A 9,848-nucleotide genomic window follows, 5' to 3' on the forward strand; every position below is an offset into this window, starting at 1 on the left:
AGCAAAATTGATGAGTGATTTATTCACTTCCTGGATTTTGAGAATATTGAAAACACACTGGAACCGGTGTCATGCCCACTATCATTTTGATTATGAAAAGCCCCAGCAGAATTGCAACTGGAGCTTATTGCTTTCCAGAGTGGCACTATCCTAAAGAAAAGTATAAGTTAGAAAAACTTGATAAGTTCTATGCAAACCTAAATGAAGTTAAGTTCCCACATATGCGTAAGGCAGCCCAGAAAATATTAGTGTTTGGTTCTGCCTGTGTTTGCGGGCAAACATTTTCACTTATAAAATGCAACAAATCTCGCTTTGGATCCCAATTGTCTGACCAACAGTTCAGCTTAGCATTGAATATTTCAACAACAAAACTGACACCAGCTTCGATGCAATTGTGAAGAGGGGTGAACAACTCTACTTTTCATTTTGAACAAAGAATGCATGTTTATAAAAAAAAAAAAATTAATAGTTTTGGTAATAGTTTTATGAGTTGCTATGTTGCTGAATTTCTTCATTTTTTATTTCAAAACTGTTATTGTATGGTTACGCATCTTTCTGCGCTATAATAAAGAGATTTTTAAAAATTATCAGTAGTTCTGTATTTATTGGGGACCCTCCACTCCCCCACACATGTTACGAGTCCCACTTGCGGCCGTCCCACGCGCGGGCCTGCTCACCTTCATGGTTCCACAGCGGGTCCCGGGACGACCTCCCTCTCGGTAGTTGCCACTCCTGCTAGGCCCTGGCATCCTGCGGCGGCGGTCGCTGGGCCTTCCACTGCGCGTTGGTCCTCACGCCGAGGTTCGGCGTCCTCGGCCATGTTGGCCACGCCCAATCGCGCGCGCGGACTGCCCAGACTCATGTAGGGCCTAGGGCGGGTCCTAGCTCCGCGGAGCACCCTGATTGATTCCCCGATATAAGGAAGTTCCTGTCTCTGCTTCCTTGTTCTAAGATTGCCTCTGCACTTATACCTGTTCCTGCTTGTTCCTAGTCTCGTTCCAGGTAACTTCTGTTCCAGTTCTGTTCCTGACTCATTCCTGCATCCTAGTTCCTGTATCCTGCTCGTTCCTGTGTTCATCTGTCTGTCTACTCAGAAAGTACCCTCAGACTGACTTTCTGGTACTGACCTCAGCCTGTTCCTGACCTGCTTGCCTGCCTCCCGCCTGCCTCAAGACCTCAGCCTGCCTTTGACTTCGTCTGACCTCCGGTACCTGTCCTCTGCTTGCTTACCATTCCTCGGACTGACTTCTGGGCATTGACCTTTGCCTGTCTGACCTCGTCTCCAGATTCTGGCTCTGTTCCTCTCCTTGTCATCACCAACACTGTTCTGGTTCTCCCTGTTCCAACCAGGGAGAACCCGATCGCGCTCCTCCTGTCTCCGTGGGCACGCCGGACTTTCATTCTCCTAGGAGACCCTGCGAGGCCCACCTAAGTCCAAGCGGCCCGGGTCCCTACGGCTCCTCCCAGGGGTACCTCGGGCTTTCAGTGGTGAAGCTCTTCCTAGCCTCTGTCTCCTCCAGTGCTCCGCCCCCTGGGGGCAGCTACCTCCTGTTCCCTTTCAGGAGCCATTCCATCCTTGACCCAGGACAAGGGTCCACCCCCGAGCGCAACAAGACACATAGTTTAGAAACTCCAAAGAGAACCCAGTTCCTGTTGCAATGTGACCCTGGTAAAAAAAACGTTAACCCACCCCTGGTCTAGATGAACTACAGTAATTCACCTTTTTATTCTGCTGGGTTTTTTTAGGAGGCATGTAAAAATATAGTAGTGCATCACCTGTTAAGTGCTGTTTTAGTGTACTCAGTAAAAAAATGGTCAGCTTCCGCATGCTTAGACATTTTTTGCACAAGTTTTAGTGCTTAGGACCCTAAGTGTCACAATTAAACAAAGAAAACAAACAAAAGAGAAGAGGACTCCGATAAGGTATCGGGGTGCCCAGGCATAATGTGGGTGCCAGGCACAAACCGCACGGCACCCGGGGGGGCGGGGGGGGGAAGGCCGTCCACGTGCATGCCCGCGTCAGCGTGCTCGCCCATTGGATGACGTCCCCGAGGATGAATCTGATCCTCGGGGGGGGGATGGGCGGGCCAGGAATCCATTGATTTCCTCTGGGTTAGGTTAGCCAATCGGCTGGTCCCAGCCGATTTGATTATCCGGGAGCCTCGACAGCTTCCTCTTTTCCTGCCGACGCTCCCCGACCACGTTTCGGTCCCCTGCCACCGAGATGCCGGCCGGCCACGATATATTTAAAAAATTAAAATTGCTGCTGCGTTCCGGGTCCCCGGCCGCAGATATACAAAAAAAAATATATATAGATATAGATATAGATATATTAGCAATTCAGCCAAGGCTCCTCCCGGCCGTGGATAAATATATATAAACTGCGATCTGGCAGTGGCCCCAGCACAACTCAGAGATTAAAAAAAAAAACCAAATCATGATCCTGCCGCGGCCCCAGGAGTCTAAGAAGACCAGCTATTTAAAGGGCCCGGTGAGTGTGCCTTCCATTTCTCCCTCTTGGCCATGAGATATACCCAGCAGAAGATGGATTCCGAGGGCGCTGCAGTGGCACCAATCCAGACATGCGAAACAAGCCGTCCCGGTGTGTCAAGAGGTGCGCAGGAGAATTTAGAGAGCGGGAGCGCGGCAATATCATGCCTCGCCAGGCCTGCCCGCACTGAATCAGGGGGGGAGAGCCATGCCGACCACAGCACCGACTACCCCGAGACCGCCCAGCCTTAAAAGAGGGTGCCGGCGTGCTGACCCCGGGCTGTCATCTTCAGGAGCCCCCACTCCTTCCGATGCGGGCCTTCTGCCAGGGGCCTCCCTGCAGCGCAGAGGCACCGGGGAGAGGATTCCACACGGCAGTTGGCGCCACAGTCACATCGAGGAGGGAGGAAGCGGTCGCCATAGACACAATAGCGCGAAGGTCGGGAGAAGCTGGCGTCACGTGGGTAGGAGCATCGGGTGAAGACACTCCCCAACCACGTTTTGATCCCCTGCCGCCGAGATTCGGGCCGGCCGGCCACGATATATTTTTTTAAAAAAATTGCCGCCGCGTTCTGGGTCCCCGGCCGCGGATATACAAAAAAAAAAAAATATATATATATATATATATATATTAGCGATTCAGCCGCGGCTCCTCCCACCCATGGATATATTAAAAAATATATATATATACTACGATCTGGTAGTGACCCCAGCACAACTCAGCGATTAAAAAAAAAAAAAAAAAAAGCGGGATGCTGCCATGGCCCCAGGAGTCTAAGAAGACCAGCCATTTAAAGGGCCCAGTGGGTGTGACTTCCATTTGTTCCTCGTGACCGTGAGACATACCCAGCAAAAGATGGATTCCGAGGTTTCATCGGTGCCTGTGGGGGATGCCCAAGCTGTTAGAGATGCAACGTGGTGCTAAACAGTGAAATGACTCGAAGGGTGTCAGGTCGGAATTATGGCGGGGCAATTGGGTGCAGTTGTCCCGCGGGTGGCTCCTTGCTGGAGGGTGGCAGGGGTCATGGGGGTGTATATTATGAATGTTAATGGTTCAAAGTTGGGATGGCCTGGATCTGCGCACCTTGCTGGCGAGTTGTGGGTGCAAAGTGAGGCCCATGTAAATTCCTGGCTCGGGCATCTGATTGTTGTATAATAAAGCTGCGGCCTGTTTGATCCCCATTTATTGCCTAAGTCTTGGTTTGTTATTGATTACCTTGTTTGTTGTTGATTGTGAGAGGGTGGGTGCTGGGAGATGAATAGGTCCTGGCTACCCATATTAAAAGCCTCCATTAGAGTGATGACCAGTTACTTCTTATAGCATGGAAGGATGATTTGTAGTAAAGGAGGAAGAGACCATAGACTCTCAGTGTGCATGTGAATCTTCACTAAGATTTAATGTGTGTAAATGCATGCAGACTTTCCCTTTGAAGGGAAAAAGTAACTGCAGAAATTTGCACCTGCTTCTTGTGTGGGTATTTTGCAGGCAACAATGCATGCAGTTTTGAAAATACAAAACCGTGTGCACTGTTGTCCCCCCCCCCCCCCCCTTCCCCAGAGAAAAAACAGGTCAGAATTTGACCTAATACCTGGACAGTTATTTATTTATTTATTTATTTATTTTTAGTTTTTTATATACCGATGTTCTTGTATAATATACATATCGCACCGGTTTACAAGGAACTGAAACAGTTGCCTCTGGGGCGTCATACATTGGAACAAGTTGAAAAAAAGAACTTGCAGAGAGATTTCAGAGACTATTAGCAGAAATAAATAAAGTACAAACTCAAAAACATATGTACAGAGGGACAGATGGGCTGGGGTCTATAATGTCATCGACTTCATCGGGCCTTAGCTCTCCGGGAACGCTTGGGCGAAAAGCCAAGTCTTTAGCTTCTTTTTGAATGTCATGAGGCAGGGTTCTTGGCGGAGGTCCGGAGGGAGCGAGTTCCAAAGTGGGGGACCAGCAGTGGAAAGGGCGCGTTTCCTCAGTGAGGTTTTTGCCGGCTGGGTGTGTAGCATGTTCTTGTACGCACTTCTTACAGGTCTCTTAGTAATGTGCTGCTGCAGTTGAAAAGTTAGGTTGAGGGGGGAGATGTTGTGTAGGGCCTTGTGTATCATCATGAGGGCTTTGAAATGAATCCTGAATTTAATAGGCAGCCAGTGAAGGTTCTGGAGGATGGGGGTGATGTGCTCCCTTTTGTTGGTGTTTGTAAGGACTCTGGCCGTCGCATTCTGGGCCATCTGAAGTGGTTTGATGGAACTAGCGGGAAGGCCCAGAAGGAGTGAGTTGCAGTAATCCAGCTTCGGGAGGATGATGGATTGAAGTACCAGGCGGAAGTCTCGGAAGTGCAGAAGTGGTTTTAATTTTTTTAATGCTTGCAATTTAAAGAAGCATTCTTTGGTAGTATTGTTTATGAACTTGCTGAGGTTGAGTTGGTTGTCTAGTAGTTCACCCAGGTCTCTTACTTGCGATGTGTGGTCGATTGAAGTGATAGAGCGTTGGGTGGAAGTTGGGGGGTTGAGCGGGATGCTGTATTCTGGGGCTATTAGGAGGATTTCGGTTAGTCAGTAAAAATGATTTAGTTAACTTCACCACACAGTACTTTTGTTTTTTGTTTGGTTTTTTTTAAATGTACCCTACAGTTCAATCTCCAGACCAGCAACAACACCCCTGTGCTCTAGTGTGTACATATAATCCCCAAAATGCTTGCGCTTTAGCAACAGAGATAATCCAGTGAGTCTGGCAATTTCTTCCTTGTGGACTCTTCTCTCAAAGGACTCCAAGTTGCATTGTAAACACATAACAGGTTTTTAAGCAGCCTTCCAGAATCACATGAGCAAGGGGGCATTTCAGTGCTCTCAAACAGCAAGAGGGGGCTGCAGAAAAATGCTCTAGTTCCCTCTGTCTTTTTTTCCTCCTCTCTTTCACGCTTTCTTTCTCTTTGTAAGCCCAGAGGGAGCTGGGATCACTGTTGGTTCCCGTTGTTCCAATGGGATGCTTCTGAGACTCAGACGCAATTAACATAAACTGGCCCTGAGATTAATAGTAATTTGGATTTATATGGTATCTGCTGTGCAGAAGCCACCCTTATGTGCTCTATGATTACTGCACTTTTGGGAACAAATGTACAACTGCCTTCAGAGCGGATGACCTGGCAGCCCTTGCCCGGCGGTCTGAATTCTACACAAGCTTCCGCAGGTGAGAAGGGAAAATGTTATTTTGATTCTTTTCTCAGTGAAGTGGAATAAAGTGAGGCACAGGGAGATAGAGGATCATTTTCAAAGCCTTTAACCAGGCAAACTGACCTGTCTGAAAATTGCCTGCCTCAGGTCAACCAGAAATGCATGCGGGATGCCACAGCTCTTAGCCAGGTTAAAAGAAGGTGTTCTGGGAGTAGGTCATAGGGAGCAACACCACAAGCAAAACTGAATTTTCAGATCCATGTGTGAACTCTTCCTCCATCCTTGGGAAAAGGAAGTACAGAGTGGACAGGTCTCTTTTTTTTATCTGCGTGTCCATGAACCAGAGGACCTCCTGAGATGCTTTCCAGCCCTATCTTCCTATGATGCAACGACGTCCAACAGAGCATGTAATAATTTATCTTAATTTTATTCAGGAAACTTGGCGAATTTGACTACGAGCTCATAAGGGCTCCAACTAGTTATAAAATTAGGGATTTTCAGAGCAATTTTCCCACTTTTGTTATGCATTTAGTCTTGTGAAAAGGATAGGAGGCTGCAGTTGAAAACTGCAGCCTCCTCCCTTTACTGAGGGCAAATCCACAGGAAAAAAGGGGAGGGGTTAAGCCATCAAAGGGGAAAGTACACAGGGGTCATTCATAGAACCATAGAAATGATGGCAGAAAAGGACCAGTGGTCCATCCAGTCTGCCCAGCAAGCTTCCCTTGGTAGTATCTGCCACAAAGTGCAGGTTACCCCCCACGTATCAGTCAGTGCTGCTTGACCTGCTTTGCTTATGGACTTGGCCGTAGAAGCCATCCTGTGGTTTTTCTGTTATGTCTGCATATCAGTATCCCAGGCCAGGAAAGCTGGGTCCCTCGATTGTCGTCTGAATCCAGTTCTTCTATTCCCCCTGCCATCAAAGCAGGGAGCAATGTTGCAGTTGCATTAAAAGCATCAAAACATATTCGTTAAGGGTAGTAATCTCCATGGCTTCTGCTAACGGTAGTAACCACTGTATCAGCAAGTTACCCCCCTGCATGCTTATCTCATTTCTGTTCTCTAGCATTTAGGGATCTAAGTGCTTATTCCATGCCACCGAGTTCTTTGACTGTTTTCATTTTCACCACCTCTAAAAGGGCATTCTAGGCATCCACCACCCTCTCTGAAGAAATATTTTCTGGTATTGTTTCTGAGTCATCCCCCCTGGAGTTTCATTTAGTGACCCCTAGTTCTACTGATTTCTTTCCACAGATAAGGTTTGAAGTTTGTCATCATTAAAACCTTTCAGGTATCTGAAGGTCTGTTTCATATCTCCCCTGCACCTCCTCTTTTCCAGGGTATACATATTTAGGTCCTTCAGCCTCTTCTCATAAGTCTTTCAGTTCTGACCTCATACAATTTTAGTTACCCTTCTCTGGACTGCCTCCATCCTGTCTCTATCCCTTTTGAGATATGGGCTCCAGAACTGAACACAGTACTCCAGGTGAGGCCTCACCAAGGACCTGTACAAGGGCATTACCATCTCCTTTTTCTCACTGGCTATTCCTCTCTCTATACAATACAGCATTCTTCTGGCATTAGCTTTCATCGTATCACATCGTACCACCTCCACATCACCAGACACCATGACCCCAAGATCCTTCTCTTGTGTGGTGCACATTAGTCTTTCACCCCCATCATATACAGCTCGTTTGGATTACCACATCCCAGATGCATGACTCTGCACTTCTTGGCTTTGAATCCCAGCTGCCAAATCTTCAACCACTCTCTACATTTGTTAAACCACTTTTCATTCTCTCCTTTAGGCATATTCAATCTGTTGCTGACCTTAGTATCATCTGCAAATAGTCAAACTTTACCTTCTATCCCTTCTGCAATGTTGTTCACTAAGATATTGAACAGAGCTGGTCCCAATACCGATCCCTGTGGCACTCCACAACACCATTTTCTCTTCAGAGTAGGTTCCATTTACCTTTACCCACTGTCTCCTGTCAGTCAGCCAATTCCACTTCACCACTCTGGCACCGACTCCCAAGATTTTATTCACAAGCCTATGTGCGACCGTATCAAAAGCTTTGCTGAAATTCACAAGTAAATCACATCGAGCGCTCTTTCTCAATGCAATTCTCTAGTAATGCAATCAAAAAAATCAATCAGATTTGTCTGAGAGGCCTTTTCCCTGATGAATCCATGCTACCTTAGATCCAGCAACTTACTGGATTGTGGATAGTTCACTATTCTTTCTTTCAGCAGAGTCTCCATTAATGTTCCCACTACAGAGGCAAGGCTAACTGGCCTGTAGTTTCCAACTTCTTCTCTGCTACCATTCTTGTGAAGCAGGACCACAACCGCTCTTCTCTAATCTCGTGGTACCACACCCATTTCCAGGGATCTATTGAACAGGTCTTTCAGAGGACCTGCCAGCACATCTCTGAGCTCCCGTAGTATCCTGGGATGAACCTCATCCGGCCCCACATCCTTGTCCACCTTCAGTTTTCCTAGCTCTTCCCATACATTCTCTTCTATAAAAGAAGTTGTGTCTAACCTATTGTCAACCAGTAATTATCCTTCTCCAAGATCTTCTTTAGTGAATACAGAACTGAAGTATTTGTTTAATATTTCTGCCTTTTCTTCATCTGTCTCTACACCTTGCTCCTTGTCACTGTTCAATTTTACTATACCACTTTGGGACTTCCTTCTTTCTCTGATATATCTGAAAAATGTTTTGTCATCTCACTTTACCTCTTTGGCAATCCTTTCTTCCTCCTGATCTTTTGCTTTCCTGATTTCTTTCTTTGTCTCCTTCAGTTTTACAAGGTATTCTTCCCTGTGTTCCTCTTTTTGGGATCCTTTATACTTCCTGAAAGCCTTAATGTACAGATCCCACTATACTAATCATAGCTCATCCTCATGTCCTCTCTCATATCTATCTATATCTATATTTATTTACATATTACTTGTCCTTACACTGTACACCCATAATCGTGCACTTATTCCCAGCAATCACATTCACACACCAATAAAGCTATTAAAAAAGACAGAGATCAAAATGGGTTGAAAAGTTTTAGCAAAAATAACCAATTATAGCTTTGTGTTTTATTGGGCCTTTTCCAGCAAATGCTCCCTGGTATCATTTCCTTCAGACTGGAGGGGGTCCACCTTATCTACTGGGATCACTGATTACTCCTATTAGTGGCCCTTGTTTTGTCAAGCTGAAAAAGAAAAAAAGCAACTCAAAATATGTTCCACAGGTAATACAGAGCTGATAATGGCCACGATTCAGCAGAAAACTACCTGCATCATATCACAAATTTTAAAAAAGGAGGGGGGAGCTTCATTTAAAATATAAACCAAAACCCACCATAGAAACAAACTCTGCAAAGAAACTACTTTCCTTTATTGTCTTCCAATTTTTTTATATTTTGTGTGGTTCACCTTCTTTTGTATTTAGTAATATTTTGTGAACACAAATCCCTGCTGTTTTTTATTTTTGCACTTGTGATGCTTTCACACATGCTGACCTTCCATGCCAGCAGTTCCTCCTTGAACTTTGCTAAGCTCTTGTGGATGCTTTCTTGGACTCTAACAAGGCACTTAGCTAGATGTGTCTGTTTTGTTAATATTTCCAATGGAGTTAAGCCATGTAAACATGTCAGAACATATAAATGAGGCCAAAGTGTGACTGAAGTGTGGGCAGCATTTTTGGATTTTTAGTCTTAGATCCTTGAGCATACTCATTGCATTACTTTACCTTTTTTGATAGAGGGCCAAGATTATAAGAACAAATTTGTATATCAAAAAAAGTTGAAGGTCATGTACAGAGGCTATATAAAGTCCACACCACCTTGAACCTTTTTCACATTTTGTTGTCTCAGTTAATCAGACTTGCATGCATTTGAATAAGAAGGGATTTTTTTGATAATTTATGAAGCACTGTTTGGGGATTCAAGTTGGTGGCTGTAAGCTAGTATGCTGAGCTCCTGTTCCTTGTGGCATTTTATGATTTTCCTACTTACCATTGCTTAATTATGAGATGGAAGAGGAAAGCAAGGTTCAAGGCTTTCCCCTCTGACCCCATCTGCTTCATCGCCGCTTGGACCTATGGATGCCCACATTCTTCAGGGTGCTCCAACACCAAAGGAAGAGCCATTGAGGAGTGATGGACGGGAAGT

The sequence above is a fragment of the Rhinatrema bivittatum genome, chromosome 1 (genome assembly GCF_901001135.1).
Source record: "Rhinatrema bivittatum chromosome 1, aRhiBiv1.1, whole genome shotgun sequence".
In the NCBI taxonomy this organism is placed as follows: domain Eukaryota; kingdom Metazoa; phylum Chordata; class Amphibia; order Gymnophiona; family Rhinatrematidae; genus Rhinatrema; species Rhinatrema bivittatum.